Source organism: Phocoena phocoena, chromosome 19, assembly GCF_963924675.1.
Source record: "Phocoena phocoena chromosome 19, mPhoPho1.1, whole genome shotgun sequence".
Classification (NCBI taxonomy): domain Eukaryota; kingdom Metazoa; phylum Chordata; class Mammalia; order Artiodactyla; family Phocoenidae; genus Phocoena; species Phocoena phocoena.
In genome coordinates, this window is record NC_089237.1 from 51,759,480 (window position 1) to 51,783,945 (window position 24,466).

At 44.8% G+C, this 24,466-nt stretch overlaps 1 protein-coding gene across 1 annotated transcript in view; it reads left to right on the top strand.

Moving 5' to 3' along the window:
• Nucleotides 1-16,322: 16,322 nt before the first annotated feature.
• The window catches only part of NDEL1 (nudE neurodevelopment protein 1 like 1), a 33,600-nt gene continuing 25,456 nt past the window's right edge, over nt 16,323-24,466 (top strand). The window contains exon 1 of the mRNA XM_065896855.1: nt 16,323-16,474. The gene's annotated coding sequence lies outside the window, so the exon portion shown is untranslated. The remainder of the gene's footprint in view (nt 16,475-24,466) is intronic.

Below are 24,466 nucleotides of genomic sequence, written 5' to 3' on the forward strand. Positions count from 1 at the left end.
CCTGTTGATTTCTATTTTGTTTCAGCGGCTTCAGCTCCGGCTGCTTTGTGCTGCTGTGGATCTCATCAGCGAGGGCTGGGACACGGGACCAGGTATGTTGGGATGGTGGGGAGTTGGGAGGTCAGCTTGGACAAGGTCTGGGCCAGGTGAGGGCCAGCTGGCAACACGCCAGAGTTGGGGTGGGGGGCTCCTGGTGGACCCTCTCTGTCCATGTGGTCGGGGGACTGTCAGAGGCTGAGGTCAGTTTGTGAAGTTGGCTGTGTCCCTGTGTGTGGGGGTGATACCAGGGGTTGGCTTTGGTGGTTTGGTGGTTTCCTGAAATCCCATCACCTTGATTTGGTTGCGTATTACCTGAGCTGCCCAGGTAGCATTTTTCTGGGTTGCAGAGAGGTTTATCTGAGGTTGACTGAGACACAGCTGGTGTGCTGCTTGCAGTTTTGCCAAGCTGACCAAGTTGGGGCTTGTGATTAAGTCTTGGCTTCTTGCCTTACTTATGGGCAAGTCGCTTTCCTCTGAACCTGTTTTCTGGTCTACACAGTTGTAAAATGTCTCTGCTTTGTGGGATGTTTGTGATGCTTGAGCAGGACAATGATTGTGAAAGTGTTTTGTAAACGATAAGACGGCATTCTCAGGGTTTGAGGTTGCTTTTATTTCATTTCCTTTGTTTTTAAAAATAAATTTATTTATTTATTTTTGGCTGTGTTGGGTCTTCGTTGCTGTATGGGCTTTCTCTAGTTGCGGCGAGTGGGGGCTACTCTTCGTTGTGGTGTGTGGGCTTCTCATTGCTGTGGCTTCTCTTGTTGCGGAGCACGGGTTCTAGGCGCGCAGGCTTCAGTAGTTGTGGCTTGCAGGCTCTAGAGCGCAGGCTCAGTAGTTGTGGAGTATGGGCTTAGTTGCTCTGTGGCATGTGGGATCTTCCCTGACCATGGCTCGAACCCGTGTCACCTGCGTTAGCAGGCAGATTCTTAACCACTGCGCCACCAGGGAAGTCCCAAGCCATCTCGTTCTGTTGAGAAAGATTCTCTGATCTCCTGCCTGGAGGGTAGAATCCAGGCTGCCAGCATTCTTGGAGGGTCAGTAGGGGAGGGAATTTGGGGGTCTCATCGTTTGATATGAAGCCTTTGAAGAATCCTCCCTCCCTTTATCCCACTTCCCTTTCTAGTGTAGTGACAGCCTTGCCCTCTGGTGTGCCCAGTGTCCCTAGTTCTGGAGCTTCTCTGGTTTAGTTTCTCCAGAGGAGAAGCCTTCTCCTCCTGCTGGGCAGAGGGAGAGCTAAATGCCTTGGCTGGTCAGTTACCTGGGCTGTGAAGTCTGAGTGCTTTGTAAACACACTGTGCTTTCAACAGCCTTCCTGTTTTTGGCTCCACCCCACCCCGTCTTCTGACATAGCTGGTACTTCCAATTCCTGGGCCTTTCTGCAGTTCAGAGGCACACCCTGCTTGCTTTTGGTTGGCATTCAGTTTCCAGCCTTCTCTGATGCAGTCCATCAGCTGCCAGTCATCATTCTGCTTTCTGTCTTCCAAGTCTGTTGACGTCTGCTCTCCCGTACTCTGTCCTGATGGGTTTCTACCTTTTGGAGCTTGTCCTGGGCTTCCCTGGTGGCGCAGTGGTTGAGAGTCCGCCTGCCAATGCAGGAGACACGGGTTCGTGCCCCAGTCTGGGAAGATCCCACATGCCGCAGAGCGGCTGGGCATGTGAGCCATAGCCGCTGAGCCTGTGCGTCTGGAGCCACAAGAGTGAGAGGCCTGCGTACCGCAAAAAAAAAAAAAAAAAAATTTGTCCTGTCTTTTTTGTGATGTTTCAGGAGGAAGTGGAGATACTTGTATTCAATCCACTGTGGTAACTGCTATAGTTGTAGCATTTTCACTTGGACCAGTGTTGTCTGAGAGTGTTGGCTTCCTCACACTATTACCAGAACTGGGTATTATCATTTGTTTTATTTTTTAAAGTTTTTTTTTTTTTTTTTTTTTTTTTTTTTGCGGTACTTGGGCCTCTCACTGTTGTGGCCTCTCCCGTTGCGGAGCACAGGCTCCGGATGCGCAGGCTCAGCGGCCATGGCTCACGGGCCCAGCCGCTCCGCGGCATGTGGGATCTTCCCGGACCGGGGCACGAACCCGTGTCCCCTGCATCGGCAGGCGGACTCTCAACCACTGCACCACCAGGGAAGCCCCTAAAGATGTTTTTTGATGGACTATTTTTAAAAAATCTTTATTTAATTTGTTACAACATTGCTTCTGCTCTATGTTTTTTTTGTTTTATTTTTGGCTACAAGGCATGTGGGATCTTAGCTCCCGAGCAGGGATCGAACCTGCACCACCTGCATTGGAAGGCAAAGTCTTAACCACTGGACCGCCAGGGAAGTCCCTATCATTTGTTTTAATCTCTGCTAATTTGATAAGTAAAAATATCTCATTGTCATTTTAATTTACATTTTAAAAGTTATTAATGAAACGATTGAGGATCTTCTCATGTGTTTATTGGCCGTTCGTATTTCTTCAGTGAACCATTTATTTATGTTCATTGCTCATCTTTCTACTGGAGTAGAATAATTGTTAAATTGTTAACACATGGCCAGCTCAGGAAAGAGGTTTGTGGTCGATCCCTTATTTTCTTGTATATGCGTTCTCAGAGCATAGGCTTCGGAAAACAGCAGTTCTTAATGACTATGTCAAGAATTTGATGAATGTTTTTCTCCGTTGGATTATAAAAGTAATCTGTGTTCACTGTAGGAAATTTGGAAAATACAGATAAACACAAAAAAGAAAATATAAATTGCCTAGAGATAGCCACCAGTTATAAATATATCCTTCCAGTCTTTTTTTTCCTGTAGGTATATACTTATAAAAATAAAAGTGGAGTCATTTTATTTTGTATTCATGCTTTCGACTTACTAATCATAATTTGTTCTCATATTATTACACAGTGTTCTATTACATTATCATTCGTGGCTACCTGGTATTCCATTGTGTGGATATATGATCATTGATTCAGTCAATTCCCTTTGATGGACATTTAGGGTCTTACTGGGTTAAAATTTTCATTAACGATTTCCTCTTTTGGTCATGTCCTCATATAACCTTGTTTTCCACTGTGTACCTGCTTAGCAATTTCTTTTTGGGGGGGAAAGGATGAAGGTAAACGTTAATCCTTTTCTGGTTAAATTATTACTCATTCCAAATTATACAGACTCAGGGAGATTTTTCTAGCACTTTTTTTTTCTGTGGGTCAGAGGGAGAGATGGGGAAGGGTCACTCTGGGATTCTCATTAGATTCCTCCACAGCTTTCAATTAGAGAGAAAATGATGAGGGGCAAAAGTACCAGGGAGGAGAGATGTATGCAATAATGAGAAAAAAGAAGCTGACCAGGCAGGCATCTGAAAAAAATCATCCAAGAGATAATAGCTTAAGAGAGAGAAAACCTGAAAGAATAAACTGGTCTGAGAGTTGAAGACCTGAATTTTGTCCCTGAGTCTGTCATTAAACTGTGTGTCCTTGGGCAGGTTGCTTAACCTCTCTGGTTTCCTCATTGGCATTCCTCATCTCAGGTAGATTTCTAAGTTCTCTTTTATCTTCTGAGGTTCTATGAATATAGACTTTGTCACACTAGCTGTGTGATTCTGGGCAAGTTGCTTAACTTCTCTGAGACATGGTGTTCTCAGCTGTAAAACAGGAACACTAATAGCTACTTCATAGGGCTGTTGTAAATGGATGTGTGTAAAGCACTTATCACAGGACCTGTCCCAGATGAAGTATCCAATAAATGAAAACTTTAAAAAAAATTTTTAATAGATATTTATTGGAGCATAATTGCTTCACAATACTGTGTTAGTTTCTGTTGCACAACAAAGCAAATCAGCCACATGCAGACATGTCCCCACATCCCCTCCCTCTTGAGCCTCCCTCCCACCCTCCCTATCCCACCCCTCTAGGTCATCGCAAAGCACTGAGCCGATCTCCCTGTGCTATGCTGCTGCTTCCCACCAGCCAACTATTTTACATTCGGTAGTATATATACGTCGATGCTACTCTCATTTCGCCCCAGCTTCCCCCTCCCACCCCATGTCCTCAAGTCCAGTCTGTACATCTACCTCTTTATTCCTGCAACTAGGTACTAGGTTTATCAGTACCTTTTTTTTTTTTTTTTGATTCCATATATATGTGTTAGCATATGGTATGTTTTTCTCTTTCTTACTTACTTCACTCTGTATGACAGACTCTAGGTCCTTCCACCTCATTACAAATAACTCAGTTCGTTTCTGAAAGCTATTTTTATTACGTGCCAGTTGTTATGTAAAAGGAGGGCAATTATATCATCCCACAGCCTGTGTACTGGAAAGGAACTCTGTCTTCTTAAAAGCTGTTTCCAGGTTCAGTCAGCAGCTGGGACACATGCCAAGGGGCACAGTACAAAGTCACCACTGGCCTCGGACCTCCCTGTGCAGTGTATTCCTCCCTGGGACCTGGATGCTGTCCAGATATGGGTCAAGTAAACACCCTCTGCTCAACACAGATAAATAGGATGCGTGGATGTTGGTCCATAGGGGAAGCAATAGGAAACCCCACTTTCCAAATATAAAATATCCGGGAACGTAGCCTAAGGGGAACTGAGCCCTAAATGATATGAATCACCAACGCGAGATGCTATTTAGAAAACGCTGACATCCTTTCAAGCTGTGATTAATGAGCACGGAGACAGGAGGAAGAAGTCGAGGGTGTAGCTGCAGTTTTGCTGTTCGCTGCTGTGCCTTCTTGGATAAATTACCCTATTCTGTAAAATCAGGAGGCTGGATTCTATTTTTTTCCCCCAAAGGACAGTCTGTGTACTACTGGTGGCACGCACAGTGATGTTATGTGGTGCAGAGATGAACATTTGACATTTTTTTTAAACATTTTATTTTGTATTGGAGTATAGTTGATCAATGTTGTGATATTTTCAGGTGTACAGAAATCTTTCCTAATGTATATATATATATATACATATATATTTAAAAATTTTTATTGGCGTATAGTGATTTACAATGTTGTGTTAGTTTCAGGTATACAGCAAAGAGGATCTGTCATACATATACACGTATCCACTCGTTTTTAGGTTCTTTTCCCATATAGGCCATTACAGGATATTGAGTAGAGTTCCCTGTGCTGTACATAGGTCCTTGAACATTTGACATCTTAATAGTCATGTATTTAACTTCTGAAATAGTAGGGAAAATATGACTAGCAATCAATTCTATAATTTCATAGATATGATTGTTTTTTAAAAAAATATTTATTTATTTGGGCTGCACCAGGTCTTAGTTCTGGCATGCGAGATAATTGTTGCGGCATATGGGATCTTTTTTTAGTTGTGGCATGTGGCATCTTTTAGTTGTAGCACGTGGACTCTTAGTTCCGGCATGTGGGATCTTGTTCTCCGACCAGGGATTGAACCCGGGCCCCCTGCCTTGGGAGCTTGGAGTCTTACCCACTGGACCACCAGGGAAGTCCCCAATATGATTATTTTTTAAGTTCATTTTCTTAGAAAGTGATTCAAAGAAAAATTCAAAGATGGAAAGCAGAAATGGCAAATATCGTGAAGGTGGTAAAATTGGAGCATCAGATGTGGTGGGCAGAATAATAGCCCCCAAAGATGTCCAGGTCCTAATCCCCAGAACCTGTGAGTATGTTACCTTTTATGGCAAAAAGGACTTTGCGGTTGTAAGTTAAGGATTTTGCGATGGGGGGATTATCCTGTTAAGAAGAGCTCTCTGATCTCCTGCTTGGAGGGTACAGGCTGTTGGCATTCTGGGAGACCATCAGGGAAGGAGGCTGGGGTCTCATTTGATATTCAGCCTTTGAAGTATTCCTCCTCCCTCTCCGGCTTCCCCCCCACTTTTTAAAAAACATTTATTATTTATAATATTTGGCTGTGCCAGGTCTTAGTTGAGCGTGGCATGCGAGATCTTCGCGTGGGATCTTTGTTGTCGTGTGCGGGATCTTTAGGTCCCTGACCAGGGATCACACCCAGGCCCCCTGCATTAGGAGCACGGAGTCTTAACCACTGGACCACCAGGGAAGTCCCCCGCTTCCCTTTATATTGTATTGATTCAGCCTTGCTCTCCCGTATGCTCAGTGTCCCAGGTCTGGAGCTTCTCTGGTTTAGTTTCCCCAGAGAATAAACTTCCTCCTCTTCCCCCTGCTGGGCTGGATTATCTGGGTGGGCCCAACGTAATCAAAAACGTCCTTATAAGAGGGAGGCGGGAGTCAGAGAAGGCAATGTGATAACAGAAACAGCCACTGGAGTGATGCGGTCATGAGCTCAGGAACGCTGTGGCCCCTAGAAGCTGCAAGTGGCAAGGAACTGGTTCTCCCTGGAAACTCCAGAAGGAACCAGGCCTGCCAATACCTTGATTTTAGTCCCATAAGTCTCATTTTGGAATCTGACCTCCAGAACCGTAAGAGAATCAATTTGGGTTGTTTTTAAGCGCTAAGCTTGTGGTAATTTGTTCCAGCAGCTTCAGGAAATGAATACACCAGATGTTAGATGCACTTGAAGGCGGTTTATTCTGCAAGTTCAGCGATCCTGAGGCATAGCAAAGGAACGCTGGCAGGAATGAGACTGTTCTTGGTCACCTACCCCCACCCATCTAGGACGGCGCTGACCCTGCCATCACATTGGGCAAACTGGCCAAGGAGAAGCAGGGTCTAAGCGCCCCAGGAGGGTGCGGGAACTGTTATCATCTGGTCCAACCTGCACAGTTTACAGATAAAGAAACTGAGGCTCAGAGAAGGGAAGCAAAATCACCAATGATGGAGCTGATTCTCCAGAGAGGAGCAAGCACCTGAATTCCTAAGGTGGAGGTTAGGGAAGACGAGCAGGCGGGACTGGGCTCTCACACCAGGGTGGGGAGCCCTGAGAAGGGGTGGTGCCTGCACCTTTGGCTTGAGGTGGAGGGTGGATCTTGCCACCCTTTGATCACCTCCTCTGTGTGTCTGGGCCTCTTGCTTTATATCTTTTTTTTTTTTTTTTTAATTTTTTTTTGGCTGTCTTGGGTCTTCGTTGCTGCGCAGGGGCTTTTTGTAATTGCGGTGAGCAGGGGCTACTCTTCGTTGCCATGCGCGGGCTTCTCATGGCGATGGCTTCTCTTGTTGCGGAGCATGGGCTCTAGGCGCGTGGGCTTCAGTAGTTGTGGCTCGCGGGCTCTAGAGCGCAGGCTCAGTAGTTGTGGCGCACAGGCTTAGTTGTTCCGAGGCATGTGGGATCTTCCCGGACCAGAGCTCAAACCCGTGTTCCCCGCATTGGCAGGCGGATTCTTAACCACTGCGCCACCAGGGAAGTCCTGTGCTTCCTCGAATATCTTTTTATCAGGGTTTTAACAACCATCCTGTCAACAGAAGACTTTCGAAAATTGTTGAAACAGCAACATGCTTGAAGAAAGGGCTCCTCTGCTCCCCGCTTATCCTGCCCTCAGCACTTTAATTAATGTCTTGTCTTCTGCCTGGGCTGCATCCCTCCAAAGGGATGCTTCTTTTCTTTTTATAGAAGGGACATTTCTACTGTGATTAACAGCAAACCTAGGATGATGTTTTATTTCTGCATTTCAGCATTTATTCTGCATTTCAGCATTTATGAATCAAAATTGGCTTCTGTGGCCAGGACTCTCCTGAGTAATTTTGAGCAGAAGATATTTTCCATGTAGAGGCCCCCAAAACCCCCTTGTTGAAATTTTCAAAGTGGACATCAAGGCCTGTGTTGTTTTTGTACAGGAATAGATGAAAACTAGCGTGAAATTGCCTCTGAGGTCCCATGGACTGTCATTTTACCATATTAGGTTATAATTATAAATGGTCAGGGTATTGATCCCCTTATTTATACAATGGTCACCAGACAAGTGACCCCTGGAGAAGCAATCCTTACATTCCAGATTACCTAGAGTTGACATCCCAGATGGTTCTATCAAAGTCCCAAATACCATTATGTCATCAGTTAATGGATGTGTAGAAGATATGACATTTAAAAGATTGTGGGGTGGAAACTTTACGCCTGTGGAACCAGCACATGTATGTTTACCGGAGAGAATAACATCAGATTGGGCTAACTAGGGAGTCATAGCAGGAGGAATTAATTCTTTGGGTTTTTTTTGGCCACGCCACGTGGCTCGCGGGATCTTAGTTCCCTGACCAGGGATTGAACCTGCGCCCCTGGCAGTGAAAGTGCAGAGTCCTAACCACTGGACCACCAGGGAAGGGAATTAATTCTTATGATCTGTGCTATAGAATTAGGAGCCCTCCTACTGAAGCTTACCGACACCTGAGTGCCATGTCACTCTTGTATCTGCTAGAGTGACTTGGCTGAAAGGCTGGATTTTAAAATGGGCCTAAAGCCACAAACTTAGGAAAATCATTTGGAAAGAATTTTGAGGAAATGATCTTGCTTTGTTAAGTTTGGATGCATTCTTTTTTTAAAAAAACTTAAAAAATTATACAGAAAAGAAACAAAAAAATATTTAATTCTGGTTAAAAATACAGAAAAGAAACAAAAAAGGAAGGACAGATGAGAGAAAATTACCTGTGATCTCACCTTCCATAGATGACCACTGTTAACATCATATTGGTATCTATCTTTCCAGACATTTTCTATGTAGAACGTATGTATGTATTTGTTTTACAAAAGTGGGATCCTATTATACATATTGTTGAGTGAACTGCTTTATTCATCTGTTTCATTGTTAATATTCTTTCATACCATCATTGTTACCAACTATCTACTATTATATTGTGTGGCTATCACATAATTCCACTTAACTGATCTTTTCGTGTAGGTTATTTCTAATTTTTTTTGCCAAACAGTGCTTTGATGAACATCCTCATGGATAAATCTTTGCACACATCCTTGATAACTTCTCTTCAGGTAAATTCCTAGGAGAGGCTAGATCGCAAGGGCTGCATATTTGTAAGTTTCTGGCTCACGCCACTAAACTGTCTGCCAGGAAAACTCACACATGGGGCATCCCCTTCGCACCGTACACGAGAGTGCTGGTTTCTCTGTGTTCTTGTCTCCACTTTGTAGTCTGATGTTTTAAAAATCTCATATGTTTGTTGGATGAAATATAGAATCCCTTCTTTGCTGTGCTACTTTGAATGGTTTTGATTTGGAGCAAGGTGGAATGTGATATGTTTGTTAGCCCCCTGTGTTTCTCAATTTTGTCAATTGCTCATTTTTTAATAGGGGAGTTTTTTAGTAGAGTTCTAAATGATAAAAGTGCTTTGATGAAAGAAAGAAAAAGGAGAAAGACGGAGCAGCAGAAGAGAGCAACGAAAATAACTCAGAACCTAACATTCTCTGCAAGTTTTTTATTCACTCAACAAATGTTAAGGGCCTACCACACGCCAGGTGCTGCCTTAAATGCCACCCTAAGTATAAAATATTGAAAAGTCCTGGCTCCTTTCCTCCTCAGTACTTATAACTGTCTGACATGCTAACGTTTCTTTACCTGTTTTCGGTTTCCATTCTTTCCCTTCTTTTCTGTAAGCTTGTTTTGCTGCCTGCCCTATCTCTGGGGCCTAGAACAGTGCCAGGCACTCAATTATGTTTGTTTGATGGTTGAATTCATGATCTTTCATTCCTGGTAACTTTGACTCATTGGTTTACTGGTAATGGGAGTTTGGCTGAAATTGCCTGGTGACAGTCAGCTTAGGTTGGTAAGAAACATTCCATTTCTTCTAAGCCCTGTCATTTCATTAGGATGGTTTGGGAGTAGGCAAAACTGGTGCCACCTTGTCTGTGCAAAGGTGAATGAGCAGATACCGCTTTTGTCTGGGGACAGTTACACTGTTTATGTAGGTGTGATGTCAGCAGCCCTTGGGGTTGCCAGGTGTTAACCAAATTAGCAGTGTTGTGCCATCCTATTCTGTGGATGTGGCTGTCACTCTGGGGTGTGGGTAGTGACCATGATGGGGCTGGGGTGGGGGCCAGGGCTGACAGTGAAGACCGAAGCTTGGGGTAGTGGAGGCTCTGAAGCCAGGAAGCCCACGAGGCTGCAGACAGCTCCAGAACAGGAGGAAGTCCACAGTTCAGGTAGGTTTCTGGGGAAGAAATGGGGAAGCTCCAAGAGATTCCTTGGGGCACGGCAGGATATCCGGGTCCATTGATAGGGGAAAGAGACTCTGGCAACCTCAGTTTGCCCCCCAGATGAGGACAAGGGCCCTTTCTTTCCTGCTACCAGTAACCAGGGCAGGACCCTGGCAGGAAGGCCTGTTGTTGCAGGCTTTACCTAAATTGTCCTCATTTTTCTCACCTGCAAGAGCCACTTGTCAGCGAGCTACACCTGGAGGCCCTCAGAGGGCGAAGCATCCTGCCAGGGCCAGAAGCAGGCCGCATTTTCAGACACCACAGAAAGGGAAGGAAGAGCAAGGAGATTTGGAACCTAAAACCCCTCATAACAAAGTCATCGTACCCACTTCCTGCCTTTCTGTTGACTTACAGCCAACTGGAGTTTGAAATTTAGGGGACAAATTCTATGGAAGAGCTGAGGTTTGGGAGCCTGAGTTGCTTTGGGTAGTTTGTGAGCACTGTTTGCTCAAGAAGCTACCGAAGATGCGATAAAGGCAACAAATGGAAGTTCCTTTTCCCTTCGGTACAGGGATGCCCTAGGCTGAGCTCTTGATGGCTGGCTGGGTCAAGGGTTAGGGACCCACCAGAAGTGGGCATTTAAAAAAAATTTATTTTATTGAAGTATAGTTGATTTACAGTGTTGTGTTAATTTCTGCGGTACAGAAAAGTGATTCAGTTGTGTATAGATACACACACACATTCTTTTTCATATTCTTCTTGAAACCATATGGTTTATCACAGGATATTGACTACAGTTCCCTGTGCTATACAGTAGGACCTTGTTGTTAATCCATTCTATGTGTAATAGCTAGCATCTGCTAATCCCAAACACGCAATCCTCCCTCCCCCACCTCCCCTCCCCCTTGGCAACCACAAGTCTCTTCTCTGTCTGTGAGTCTGTTTCTGTTTCGTAGATAAGTTCATTTGTGTCATATTTTAGATTCCACATATAAGTGATATCATATGATATTTGTCTTTCTCTTTCTGACTTACTTCACTTAGTATGACAACCTCTATGTCCATCCATGTTGCTGCAGATGGCATTATTTCCTTCTTTTTATGGCTGAGTAATATTCCATTGTATATGTATAGATATATATATACTTCCTCTTTATCCTTTCATCTGCTGATGGACATTTAGGTTTCCATGTCTTGGCTAGTGTGAGTAGTGCTGCTGTGGACACAGGGGTGCACAGGAGTGGGCATTTTTGAATCAGCCATGACCTGGTTATCATTCCTTATCTTGGAAGGGGAAATTTACCATCTGGTTGAAGGCTCTGGCATTCTGTAGACCACCTAGCAAGTCATTCATTCAACCAGTACTTACTGAGTGGCCACTCTCTGCCAGGCACTAGGATGGAAAGTAAGATAAACTCCTCTATTTAAGGCACCTGCACATATTTTTACGTTCTTAATTTCACATCTCTGTTGCCCTTTATTTTAAGGGCCTTGACAGTTTTACAGAGAAGAATCCCCTGAGCATTAAGCCCTATTTTCCCTCAGGCAGCAGCCCCTGCCACACCTTATCCTCTTATCCTGGTGTGTTTCTTTATAGTACTTGTCATGACCTGACAGAAATAAATTTGTCTATTTGCTTACTGTCTTCTCCATTAGAATATGAGCTCCGTGGGGGTGGGGTGTGCTTTTTATAGTTATATGGTTGAAGCTCCAGGGCCTAGAACAGAACAAGCACTATAAACCCATAGCTGATGAGTGAAAGGCTTTATCAAATCACTTCTCACCTCAAGGTCCAAGTGTATAGTTTTTTTAAATTAAAAAAAAAACAACTAGTAGTTATTGTAAATTACAAAAGCAAAAGATGTTGCTTTGGAGATTGTGGATGCTATAGACTGAGGTTTTTTAGTATTTATTTATTTATTTATGCCTGCATTGGGTTTTTGTTGTTGTGCACAGGCTTTCTCTAGTTGCGGCAAGAGGGGGCTACTCTTCATTGCAGTGGCTTCTCTTGTTGCGGAGCATGGGCTCTAGGCGCGCGGGTTTCAGTAGTTGTGGCATGCGAGCTCAGTAGTTGTGGCACATGGGCTTAGTAGTTGTGGCGCACAGGCTTAGTTGCTCCGTGGCCTGTGGGATCTTCCTGGACCAGGGCTCCAACCCGTGTCCCCTGCGATGGCAGGCGGATTCTTAACCACTTCGCCACCAGGGAAGTCCCTATAGACTGAGTTTTAAGTTTGGGGCTAGAGAAAAGTCATAATTGCTCATGATCTAAATCCCAGTTCCTTTGTAACCAAGCATCCCCTAAGTTCAGCCTTTCAGACCAGTGAAAATCTTCTCTCTATATGGTAGTTTTGCTCAGAATGTGGGGCATTTTCCAGAAAGTGCTGTCAGTCTTGCATTTGGAGTTATTGCCACCAAACCATTGATTCGTTCTCTCACCTGCTGCACTGTGTGGCTTGCAGGATCTTAGTTCCCCAATCAGGGATCGAACCCAGGCTCTGGCAGTGAAAGCGCCGAGTCCTAACCATTGGACTGCCAGGGAATTCCCTCTCTGACTTTCACTGAAGCATGTTAAATGAGTGTTTGCCAAGTGCCTGTTGCTGGCAGATACTAGGACAATCAACATTATTCCTATGTTCAGTGAGCTTTGGTTCCTTGGGGGAGGTCAGACACCTCCATGACCAAAAGGCTGTGTTCAGTAAGTCTCCTGTGAACTATGCAGGGTTCTACATAGTTCCTTCTTCCTGAGAGGAAGGAACACTCACTTTGGGGCTTTAGGTATCAGGGAAGGCTTCCTGGAAGAGGTAGCAATGAGTGAGACTTCAAAAGGCAGAGAAGAATGCAGGCTGGCTCTAGGGAGCAGCTGTAGCGCATCGGGCAGTAGAAGTCAATAAAAGGCCCAGAGAGGAAGGGAATTGTCCATTTGGGGTACACAGTGGAGGGTCTGATTAGACCCAGCTAGGTAAACTGCAGGGCGGAGACAGGAGAAGTGGGTTGGAGTTGCTTTGGGAGGCCCTTGAAGGCCAGACTTCATAGTGTGTATTTTATCACAAAGGCAGTAGGACGCCAAAACAAGTTTTGTTGCCCGTGATGCTCTGTACACAGTGGGATTTTAGAAAGGTTATTCTGATGGCAGTGTGCACTGCAGGGCTGGAACAAGAAATTTGAGGGAGAGAAGTTCAGGAAGGGATACTTTGGACTGGGGAGATTCAGGGGCAGAAGACTGGAAATGTATTTGAGAATTTATGAAGGGAAAGTCTTTCAGATTTCATTTCACGTGAGTGAAGTGAAAGCTGGGGAAGGGGATGATGAAGGGTGAGTTGACGAGGCTTTTGTGCCTTCCTGACTAGGGGAGTAATGACACCATTGGCAGAAACGTGAAACCCTTTCTGGAAATTTCAGCTGTGGCAAGTGGAGAATCTCTTTGAGGTTTAGACACAAAGAGAGGGAGGTGGTGATGGGAATCTCGTGGACGCATCCAGCAGGCCATTAGTAACTAGTGGGCCTTTGGGAGTCCCTTGCCCAGCTTGATTGATGCCCCTATAGCTTAGCAGAAAACAGTTGGCCAAAGAGATACGGAGATCAGACTGAATCAGACCTTTGAGTTTGAGGTGTCTGCTCCCCTGATTCACTAGCTTCTTCACATGCCCCATCTCCTCAGAGTTTTCACGGCAGGCCTGTGTGCACCGTATCACCTTTTGTGAGTGTGTGAAGTGGCTGGAGTCCACATTCTCATTGGCTGGAGTCTGTGTTAGTGTCCAGACCTCTCCTAAAGCAGCTGGTCAACCCCTCCTCTTCCAGCGTTGGAACCTGGCCTCTGTTTCCTGGGTCTTGGAGTTTGTGGTAGGGAAGATAGGATGCTCTCAGGGACTGTGACATTTGCCCACCTTGGCTTGATCCAAGAAACACCTTGGATTGGGACCCATGCCTCAGCAAACCCCTTCCTAATGGTTTATGAAGGCAGAGGGTGGGGCAACCTTCACTCACCTTTCTACCTTCACAAAGCTGATTGTAACTTCTGTTCCCCTTAGAGGCTGCCTTCCGTCTTTACCTCCACTTTATTTTTCCGGGATGGACAAACTGGAAGCAGGGAGTGGGGCAAAGGTTGCTGTTACTTTGGAGAAAACTCAACCAACACAGAGGAGGGAGATCAGTACAGGGCTTTGATACCTCTGAGAGCCCTGCCAAGCAAAGGCCATTCATTAAGATGGGGCCAACACACTAGTCCTGACAAATACCAGTTCTGGTCCAGGCTGGGTGCGAGGGGTGGTGGCCTGGAAGATGATGCCCACATTTTCTGCAGGGCCTGGCCTGCCATTAGGTGACTCAGTGTGTTTCCCAGGACTTGGCAGGGACCAGAGCTGCAGCCTTTATTTGCTCTTGGGGTGGGACTGTTCCTTCTTGGCACCAGATGCACAGGAAGGCCTCCCTGCTCATCACCTCTGGGGCTCTGCTTTCCTGGCTGAAGCTGTGCCCTGATGGATGAGGTCACAGGCTTCCATGATGTCCCAGGTCACTGGGCTTGCACTAAGACCTGCTTGGGTTTAAACCTCAGCTCCCTGAGCCTCAGTTTTCCAGTATATAAAATGCATGTAATAATTTTAGCCTCCCAAGCTGCTTGTGAGGAAATGTATGTAAAGCTCTTAGCACAGGGCTCTAGCCCAATAAGTAGTCGTTATTAATAAGTGGCCTCTCACTGTTGTGGCCTCTCCCGTTGCGGAGCACAGGCTCCAGACGCGCAGGCTCAGCAGCCATGGGTCACGGGCCCAGCCGCTCCGCGGCATGTGGGATCTTCCCGGACCGGGGCACGAACCCATGTCCCCTGTATTGGCAGGGGGACTCTCAACCACTGCGCCACCAGGGAAGCCCATCCCCTTTCTTGAGTGGCAGTAGAGTAGTGGTTAATAGTGTGGTTTCTCGAGTTAGATAATCCAGACTAGGTGGGTTTGAACCTTGAGTCCTCTTTTTTCTAGTTAAGTGACCTTGGGCAACCTCATCTTACTGGGTCTTGGTCTCCTCTTTGGTAGACTGGGAATAATAACAGCACCTATCTCATGGGGTCATTGTGAGAATTAAATTATGCAAACCAAGCACAAATGCCAGTACATACAAATGGAACAACAAAAGTGAACTACTCATTATTACTATCATGATCTTTTCAGAGTCTAGTTCGAGGTGCCATCCTTCCCACAATCCCATTAATTACTTCTTTGACTTTCATTGATTTGGACACCTCTTAGAATCTATCTTGCACTGCTCCTGTTTATGTCCATGCCCTCAAAAATATAACTGGACCTCCCAGGCTCACCTTGTTCTCACCTTGAGACCTTACACATCACTGTGTCCTCACAAACCCAATCCCAAGAGCACTGACATCAGAGAATTACGTTATACATTACACAGCAAAAGTTCCGAAAATTGTTTTAAAAACAGCTCTATTCAAGTTTTCACTCCCTAAGCAGTTGCCCATCCTCCTCTATCTCAGCCAGTTCACCCCGACCCCCCTTCTCCAAGTCTTCTGTACGGGAATATGTATAAATAAAATGGATTCCATTAGTTGGGGGCCCAAGGGAATGAAAACACATACGCATATTTACATGAATAAATATACGCTTAGATATATAAAATACACAAGTGGAAATATTTATATTCCCTCGGTCCCCTCAACGAGTCCAATCATTCATTCAGCAAATATGTGAGCTCCCACTTTGTGCCTGGGACCAAGCTATCTGCTGGGATAAAAAAGGAATGAGGCTCCGGTTCTCATGGAACTTACATTTTTACTAGAGGAAGACAAGAAGTAGTATAAAATTTCAGCTAGTGGGAATGCCGTAGAAACAACAGAGGTCTTTGTGAGGGGGAGTGACGAGGGGGCTAGAATACGCCTGAATTGGGTGGTCAAGGTGGACTCGGAGGTGAAATCTGAGCCGAGGTTCTTCTTATAAACTGGAACACTGAAACAGACACTTGGAGGACTTGATGGCTGAAAACCGGGAGGCAGTTGTCATCCACGGTGATGCCACCTTCCCGAACGTAGGGCCTTTTTGAGGAACCACGAAGGTCGCAAACGACACGCAGTGGGGCCCAGAACACCGGCGCAGAAGGCCGCCGCCGAAGGCCGCCGCCAGCTTGACGTCAGCGCGCCGGGTCCGGCGCGGCCCCGCCCCCCGTGACACCATTCCCGCCACAGCTCCGCCCAGGCCGCCCCCGCGCGCATGCTCAGAGCCCCGCCCCCGTGCGTCACAGTATGGCCTCGGATACCCAGGCAGCCTCTGACGTGTCAGGGAGGAGCCGGGCGCGGAGGTGCGCGGAGTGGAGCTCTAGGCTGCGGAGGGGAGAGGAGCTGAGCGGCTGGGCGGGCCTGGCCAGGCCAGCGGAGAGGAGACTGCGGTCGAGCGGCGGCGAATATGCGCTTTTGACATATTGGAGGTGAGCCTGTGGTGCGGGGCCGCTCCCGAGGGTGCCGCGCCGAGCCGGCGGCGCCGAGGCCTGTCCCCGGGGAGCCTGCCAGCCCGGGGGAAGTGTCCGAGGCCCCGCCGGGCCGGGCCCGGGTTCCGGGGCGACCAGTCCGGCGGTAACTGTTCCAACCGCTCTAACTGCTCCCTCCCGCTCTGGTCCGAGGTGTGGCCCACCGGGGCGCCTGGAATGGAGCGAGCCGGGCGGTCTCCCTAGGATGTGCCCCTGTTCGCGGGTGGGGTGAGGGATGGCACGGACGAAGGCCGGGACGTGGCACCATGGGCCCGGGCGCTGGTGGCGCAAGGAGCGGCTCCGTTGGAGGTGGTGGCGGCAGCTTAGCCATCCTCCTCCACCGCCCCTCCCCCATCCCTTCAGCTGGGGGGGTAGTTCGGAGCCGGGTTGGATTTAGAACTCCCCGCGGGAGAGAAGCGAGGGGCCAGAGCGGAAGCAGCCCACCTTGGGCTCCGGTGGCATTCCCGTGACTGCCTGTCCCGAACTGCTCATCACCCCTCTTGGAGTTCAGAAGAGTGTCACCAAACGGGTTCGGGTTGCTTGTGCTGGCCTTTCTTTCTTTTTTGTTGTTGGTAAGCAACGAAGTAACCCTTTACGTTTTGCCAAGAACTGAGGGTTCTTTTACTCCTGATAATTTTGTTACATTTCTGTAGCGCCTTTACTCGTTTCAGAACACTCTCGCTATCTCCTTTGAACCTCATCACCTGGTTAGTGGCTGTGCCTGATTCTCTTCTCGCCATTTGACGGATGGGGAAATTGAGACCAGATGGGGTGGGGGCTTAAGTGATTTCTGCTGTGGATTCTACCAGCCGGTGAGTGGCTTCGCTTGGTCCAGGATTTACATCTCCCGGCTTGGAGTTCTCGTTTCTTTTTGTGGGATTTTTATACCCTTCTCAGCTAGAAAGCAAAGTAGAAAATTTGCCAAAAATATACCAGAAGCTAGTAGGAGATGTGTTCAAATGTTTTTGAGCAGACCTACCTAGGATAAGAACTGCTACTCATTTGTGAGAGAAATCCTACGCTGGTACTTGGTCATGGTTGCTGGCTAATTATTTTGTCTGATAAATTGTGCTGCTTTTAATCCATTTATGAAACAGGGTAATGGCTTTGCTAAGTTATGAAGTTGGTGGGGGTAAAATGCAGCATTAAGTCATGTGTTGAAGAGAATAAAGGGGAACTAAAATATCTCCTCTGAATCTTTATTAAAGTTATTATTTAAAATCAGAGATCAGAAGGAACAACAACAACAAAAACCTTTGGTTAGCTCTGGTTGAAGTTGACTGGGTCCAGATAGAAATCTTATGAAGCAGTTGTTTTTTGTTGTTTCAGCTTTTTAAGTTAAGTAAATTGAAATTGGATGAGGAACACTTAAGTAGAAACCTCAGTAAAAACCTAGATTGCTTTTGTGACATCTCCAAAACTTATTTTTATTCTCATTTTAAGTCATACTGGGATAAATTTGGTTACTAAAGCTTAAAATTACTTCTGACGTAAGTTTCTGAGCACTTCATAAGGTAGAAGAAAGTTTGATAGGACCAAAGGGGAGACCATATTTATGATTGACTTTGAAAAGTTTAAAATTCTGTATGTGTCACCTTTGGGAGTAGAAGAATTTTGGTAAAAAGGTATCTATTATCTATTGTGAGTTCCAGAAGAACTCTTTCAGTCTCACTAGTCCATTCTACAACTATTAACAAGGAGACAATATCATATAAAATGGATTTTCTTAGCATTGCACAAAGAATAGTTTCTTTGTAAATAGAGCATTTGGGACAGGCAGTTTTATACCCAAATGAGTTGATTTGTCAGTTGCTAGATATCTAAAGGTCACATACAGTATTGTAATGCCCCATGTAGAAGCTGTCATACTTCTGGGGTTCACGCTCCGTCTGTATGGGACAAGGTATTGAGGGAAGATTTGGGTAGTGGGGAAGAGTATATGATTATCTACTTTCATTTCAGCTTCAGAAGATTGTAGATGTGTCATTAAAGCTTTTTCTCTTTTTTGGTAGCAGTATAGTTTTCTGTATTGACTTTCTATAGTCTAATATCTCCAGTTACATAGTTTCATATAACACAGTGGACACATCCTCCTGCTGTAACTTGAAGCAAAATGAACAGATTGTCTTTATAGCCCCTGAGAAGGTAGCAAATTTTTGTTATTTGTAAAAAAATCCAATTTCTGTAAAGGCTGAGTCTCGTGAATAAAATTAGAGTGATAAAGCTGGATAATACCAATTAGGCAGTAGAAATGAAGTATGACCACAAAGAAAGAGCTTTTTGTTTATTTTTTAATCTGGTTCTTCAAGGCTATTCCAGAAGAGGTTTTAGAAATGTTTTCAGTAATGGTGGTATCACTGAAATATGCACATAGCTTCCAGAAGTGATTAATTTTAAGGAATCATTTGTATGTTCTAAATTCTGAAGCACATTTATTTTGTGGTTATACTTCAAAGGTCTGCAACTGAACGACCAGTTTTTAAAAATAATTTAAGGACGCAACTAAGACCCGGCGCAACCAAATAAAAAAATGAAATTTATGCTGCGTTTACTGTGCCAGACTCCGTACTAAGTACTTTCCAATGTTAACACACTTGATCTTCATAACAACCCTATTTTAATTATTATCCCCATTTTACAGGTGAGGAAGTGGGTCACTGAGTGGTTAAGTAACTTGCCCAAGGTCAACTAGTGAGTAGAGGACTCTGATTCCAACCTGGGCAGTTTGGCTCCAGGGTCAGGGCTCTTAACTGCTATGCTGTGCTGCTCCTACCACTTGATACCCTCTTAAGTGTTTTTAATTGGTTTGTTTGGAAAAGCTGATGGTCATTTTAGTAAAAGGCTTCTGGCAGAGATTACTGTTTGAGGGACCAATAAGTGACTTGTAAAAGTAGCCTGTTAATTAGAAAAATTGTAGTCTATGTTCAACTCACATAAGATTCAGCAAGAAAACAGAAGCGAGTGTGAAATAAAAACACGTATTAAAATAATTTGGCTAGAATTACTTGACACTGAGCTAAGTAGTTGGACAAGGAAAATACAAGAAATAGAACTAGATTCTCAAGAAGTTTCACACGAAAGGCTATTTAAAACCTGAGTCGCCAGGGGACACTGATGGAAAAATTGGTAGTTGTATTAAGAATACGGCCCTATTCAAGAACCAAAAAACAGGGACAAATGGACACTTTATAGTATACCCAGAGGTGTAAACAGTGAGATTCCTCAGGGAACACTACTTAGCTAAGCACGCTTCAAAGTAATAACAGCTGTAGGTCCTCTGATACTGTATAAATGGGTCAACAACAATGAAAAACAGCCTCACACAGAAGAGTTCCAAACTGGGCATGTGAACGATAACATTTGTAGATAAAAACAACCCTAACCCTATTTGTAGAAGGGTTGGCTCCACAATTCAAATACATTCAAATAAATGTTAGATGCCAAGGGAGGCATCTAGTAGTCATTATGAACTTCTATAAGGACTTTGGCCCATGGACCAATCGCCAGAATCATCAAATACTGCATAGTAACAGAAGGAGTACTGGAAACTGTAAAAGTATCTTACCTGCGAATAGAATGTTGACATGCTGAAGTAGCATCAGTCACTGAACTCCAGAAAGGCACGTTCGTAATCTAGAGAAGTTCCAGAGCAAGACAACAAAAATATTTAAGGGATCCAGATGGCTGCCAAGTGAATACAAAGCTAAAAGGACAAGAAATATTCACTTTGAGAGGACCAAGGCTGAGAGGTATTATCATCAAAGTCTACAGAACTAGGGCCTAAAAAAGAATACAGACTTGTTTACCAAATCCTAGAATCTTTAAAGGGAGCAACACACTAAATGTAAATTTAAGACCAAATATACTGTGTTTTGATTTCTCTGGAGTTTCCAACTTGCTTTTTTTTTCTTGTTGACACAAGAGTGATGTCCTTTTATCATAACCTCAGGTTTATCCAGCTTCCCAGTCATGGTGTCTGTTATGGGGTTCCTCCTTTTTCCTGGAGCCATCCATCTGGACTGAGTGACTCTCGGGGCGTGATGGACTAGGCTTCATCTTGGGATGTTTCTTCTTTGCAATCCTGGGTTGGAGCCACTATTTCCTATAGCCTGTGCCATCCAGGTCTTGTTGTTCTCTCTTTTGTAGCTGTCTCAGGAGATGTGTAGGAGGTAACCCTCCTGAGTTCTTGTATGAGAAGAGTTCTCTCATTTCCTGAATTACCAGTTTCCTCTAGGTTCAGTAGGTCCTAGGATTTTCTTACTCATGCTGCTGGCTTTTCTCATTTGTCTGGTGGTTCTTGGTTGTCCATTTATATTTAAGAATTGAGGGCTGGACAGTGATTATTTTAGGTAGCTAGTGTGCAGTAGTTATCGCCAAGGCTCTCCCCCGTAAGTCCCAGCAGCTCCCTATTCTGTGATGTGGAGCCTATGCTGAGCTTTATAAGTGTCTGTGAATGTGGCTTGGCCTGCCTCAGACTGATAATTTTGTCTAGCCGAGAATGATAGGTTTTATAATTTTGTTTTAATACATGGTGGTGTGTTGTGAGGTAGAAATAAACTGCCCACACATCTTTTGGCTTACACCATTTCTGAAATAGGAATTTCGATATTAATAAAGGAAAGCAGTACTTTGAAAGCAAAGAGGGAATAATAGGAAAAAAAATTATAAGTCAGATTCAAATATTAGACTTCTACGGCATTCCATGTTCCTGGTGAGGCAGAAGGGATTTATAAGACACAGGTCCTGCCCTTGGAAACTACCTGGAGAGACACAACCTTTCATCGCTCTTCAAATATTTCTTTTTTTTCTTTTTTTTTGTGGTACGCGAGCCTCTCCCATTGCGGAGCAGAGGCTCCGGATGCGCAGGCTCAGCGGCCATGGCTCACGGGCCCAGCCGCTCTGCGGCATGTGGGGTCTTCCTGGACTGGAGCACGAACCCGTGTCCCCTGCGTTGGCAGGCGGACTCTCAACCACTGCGCCACCAGGGAAGCCCCAAATATTCCTTGTTTAAAATAAAGTAGCAGCAGAGCTTTGCTTCTTGTGTCCCTCAGATGTTCATAACGTTTTGTAATACCATAATTTATTGATTGTGTATGAGAAACTGAGTATTTGACCTGCACATTGATACATGGTTGCCAGTGTTCTAGTGGCAGATGTGTCTCTCCAGGTTTGAGGACCAGCACCCAGGAGCTTCTTCACGGCTGGACTCATAGATTTCAAATGTAATTAACTTTTTTTTTTTTTTTTTGCATTTTGGGAAAAGACCTTATGTAGAGCATTCAAGGGACACAGTGATTGTTGCCTCGCCCTGAGGCGCTTCTCTCATGTGTTCTGTAATTATATCTTCAGCTGGGTTGTCAAGGAGACTTAGGCAATGAGTCTTAGGGGTTTTTGATACCATGTGGTGATGCCCTTAACTGCTCTGGATACTCTTCTGAGATCCAAATAAACCTCTTGCTACTGGATTAGCCTCATCTTCATTCACACCTTACTACAAATTAAATTACAGTTACAAATAAGATTATCCCTACATCTGGGGAAATTGAATAGGAATTGGGAACTTTGATGAAGAGTTAGGATTATAAAATTAATCAGTATTATTTACTAACCAGTATACATATTTGAAGAAACAAGTCAGCTAGTATAGTCCAAACCCTTATTAGATGGAAAAACTGAGACTTTAAGAGATTAAGCAGATTGCTTAATTGCCATTAAGGAATTTAATGGCAGAGTGGAAACCCTAGAACCCAGTCTCAGCAGGACTCCTAACTGTGGGTTTTACATTTTAGTATGCTGTCATGCTATAACGGTATCTTCAAGAGTAGAAAAACAGACAAAAGTGTGCCAGTGTAGGGGTAATAAGATAAGAGGAGGGTGCATTTGGTCCACTGAATGTTTATCCAGCACTTAACAATGTCTGACACATTGTAGGTGCTCAGTAAACGTCTGTAAGCACTATGTACTTTCTCTGAGCAAAGTGCTGTGCTTAGTGCCAGGAAGAGATGCCATGTATGTCAAGGACCATCTCTTTTCAGAGAACTCTTAGGCTGATTGGTAATTTAAGTTAATTAGAAGATTGACTAATATGCCAAAAGTAATAGTAGACGATGTGGTCAGGAAAGACTTGACTAAACCCGGAAGAAGTCACAGTAGGCCGCAAAAGCATCACACTAAATGTATATATTGATAGTTACATTTTAATTTTATTCAACTAGAAGCCATTCTTGTGTCTCTTTGGTATACCTACCCTCAAGTTGAATTTGTACTGTATTTGTTCTTGTCCATGTCTTTTCCAAACATTCGTGAGTAGTGAGTCCTGCTGGATGAATTCCGTATTCTCTACAACTTCAAGTTTTAATTTACTTTTAAAATTTATTTTTGGCTGCTTTGGGTCTTCATTGCTGTGTGCGGGCTTTCTCTAGTTGTGGCGAAAGGGGGCTACTCCTCGACGCGGTGAGATGGCTTCTCTTGTTGCAGAGCACAGGCTCTAGGCGTGTGGGCTTCAGTAGTTGTGGCACGCGGGCTCAGTAGTTGTGGCGCACGGGCTCTAGAGCGCAGGCTCAGTAGTTGTGGCACATGGGCTTCGTTGCTACACAGCATGTGGGATTGGACCAGGGCTCAAACCCATGTCCCCTGCATTGGCAGGCGGATTCTTAACCACTGCGCCACCAGAGGAGTCCCTATTAATTTACTTTTAAAGCTGGCCTTGAATTCTTGCTACCCAGTATGGATTAGGTTGAATCAATTTTGGTTTAATTTAATAAATATTATTGAATATCTGCTATGGTGCAGGCAATGTGCTGGGGTTGAAATCAGTAAGAATGATACACAGCCTAATAGGGGGAGGTGTAAGCAAATGAATTATTATGTGGTAAATATATGCATGAAAGCATATTCATGGGGGCCAAGAGTTTGGGAGATTTTAGTGCTGTCTGGGTGAGGACAGGAAATGATTTCTGGAAAAGGTGACAGCTAGGTTTTAAAGGATAAATAGGAGCTTTCTAAATGCACAAGGAAGGAGAGCTATTCCAGGTAGGGAAAATATCCAGACCTGAAGCAGAATGGTGCATTAGGACAATTTTGAACAGTATTGCTGGAATATAAAGTAGGATGCTTGGGGACAGGGTTGTAGGAGGTAAGACTGAAACACTTAGGTGTGAATCTAGGACAAGCCCCAACGTCTTTGGTATTCCATTGGGCCTGACAGTTAGTTGGGAATTTTAGGTAGCCAGTCTGAATGCAAGGTTAACTAAATATATATATATATATATATATATATATATATATATATATATATATATATATATATATATATATATATATGTTTTTTTTTTTTACGGTACGGGGGCCTCTCACTGTTGTGGCCTCTCCTGTTGTGGAGCACAGGCTCCGGACGCGCAGGCTCAGCGGCCATGGCTCACAGGCCCAGCCGCTCTGCGGCATGTGGGATCTTCCCAGACCGGGGCACAAACCCGTGTCCCCTGCCTCAGCAGGTGGACTCTCAACCACTGTGCCACCAAGGAAGCCCTAAATAGATATTTTTTAACCCACTCTGAAAGCCTTGGGAGAAGAACCAAGGTGAAAGAACATTGAAGTTGGAGAATTAGTGGACTTATGGAGGAAGCTTGGGACTTAAAAGATAATTAACAGGAAATTTTTAGAAATGTAATGATAGTAAATTATTGGGAATGTGGTCCCTGATCTCCTCGAAAGGCTACCTGGTATAAAATGTTTCAAGCAGGTGTTTTGAAGCAATTGTACAACAGAGAAGGGCACGCAGCAGTAGCAACTCTTAACAGTAAGCTTGTTTTCTGTTACCTGATTCCCAGAAGATCAGTTCGCTGCGAACCAGCTGCAGGATGATTCTGTGGGGTCAACTCCCCAGAACCTAGTGCCGCCACTAGAAGCGCTTCACGTGGCTTCCCACAATGCTGGTGGTCCCTGTGAGTGGGG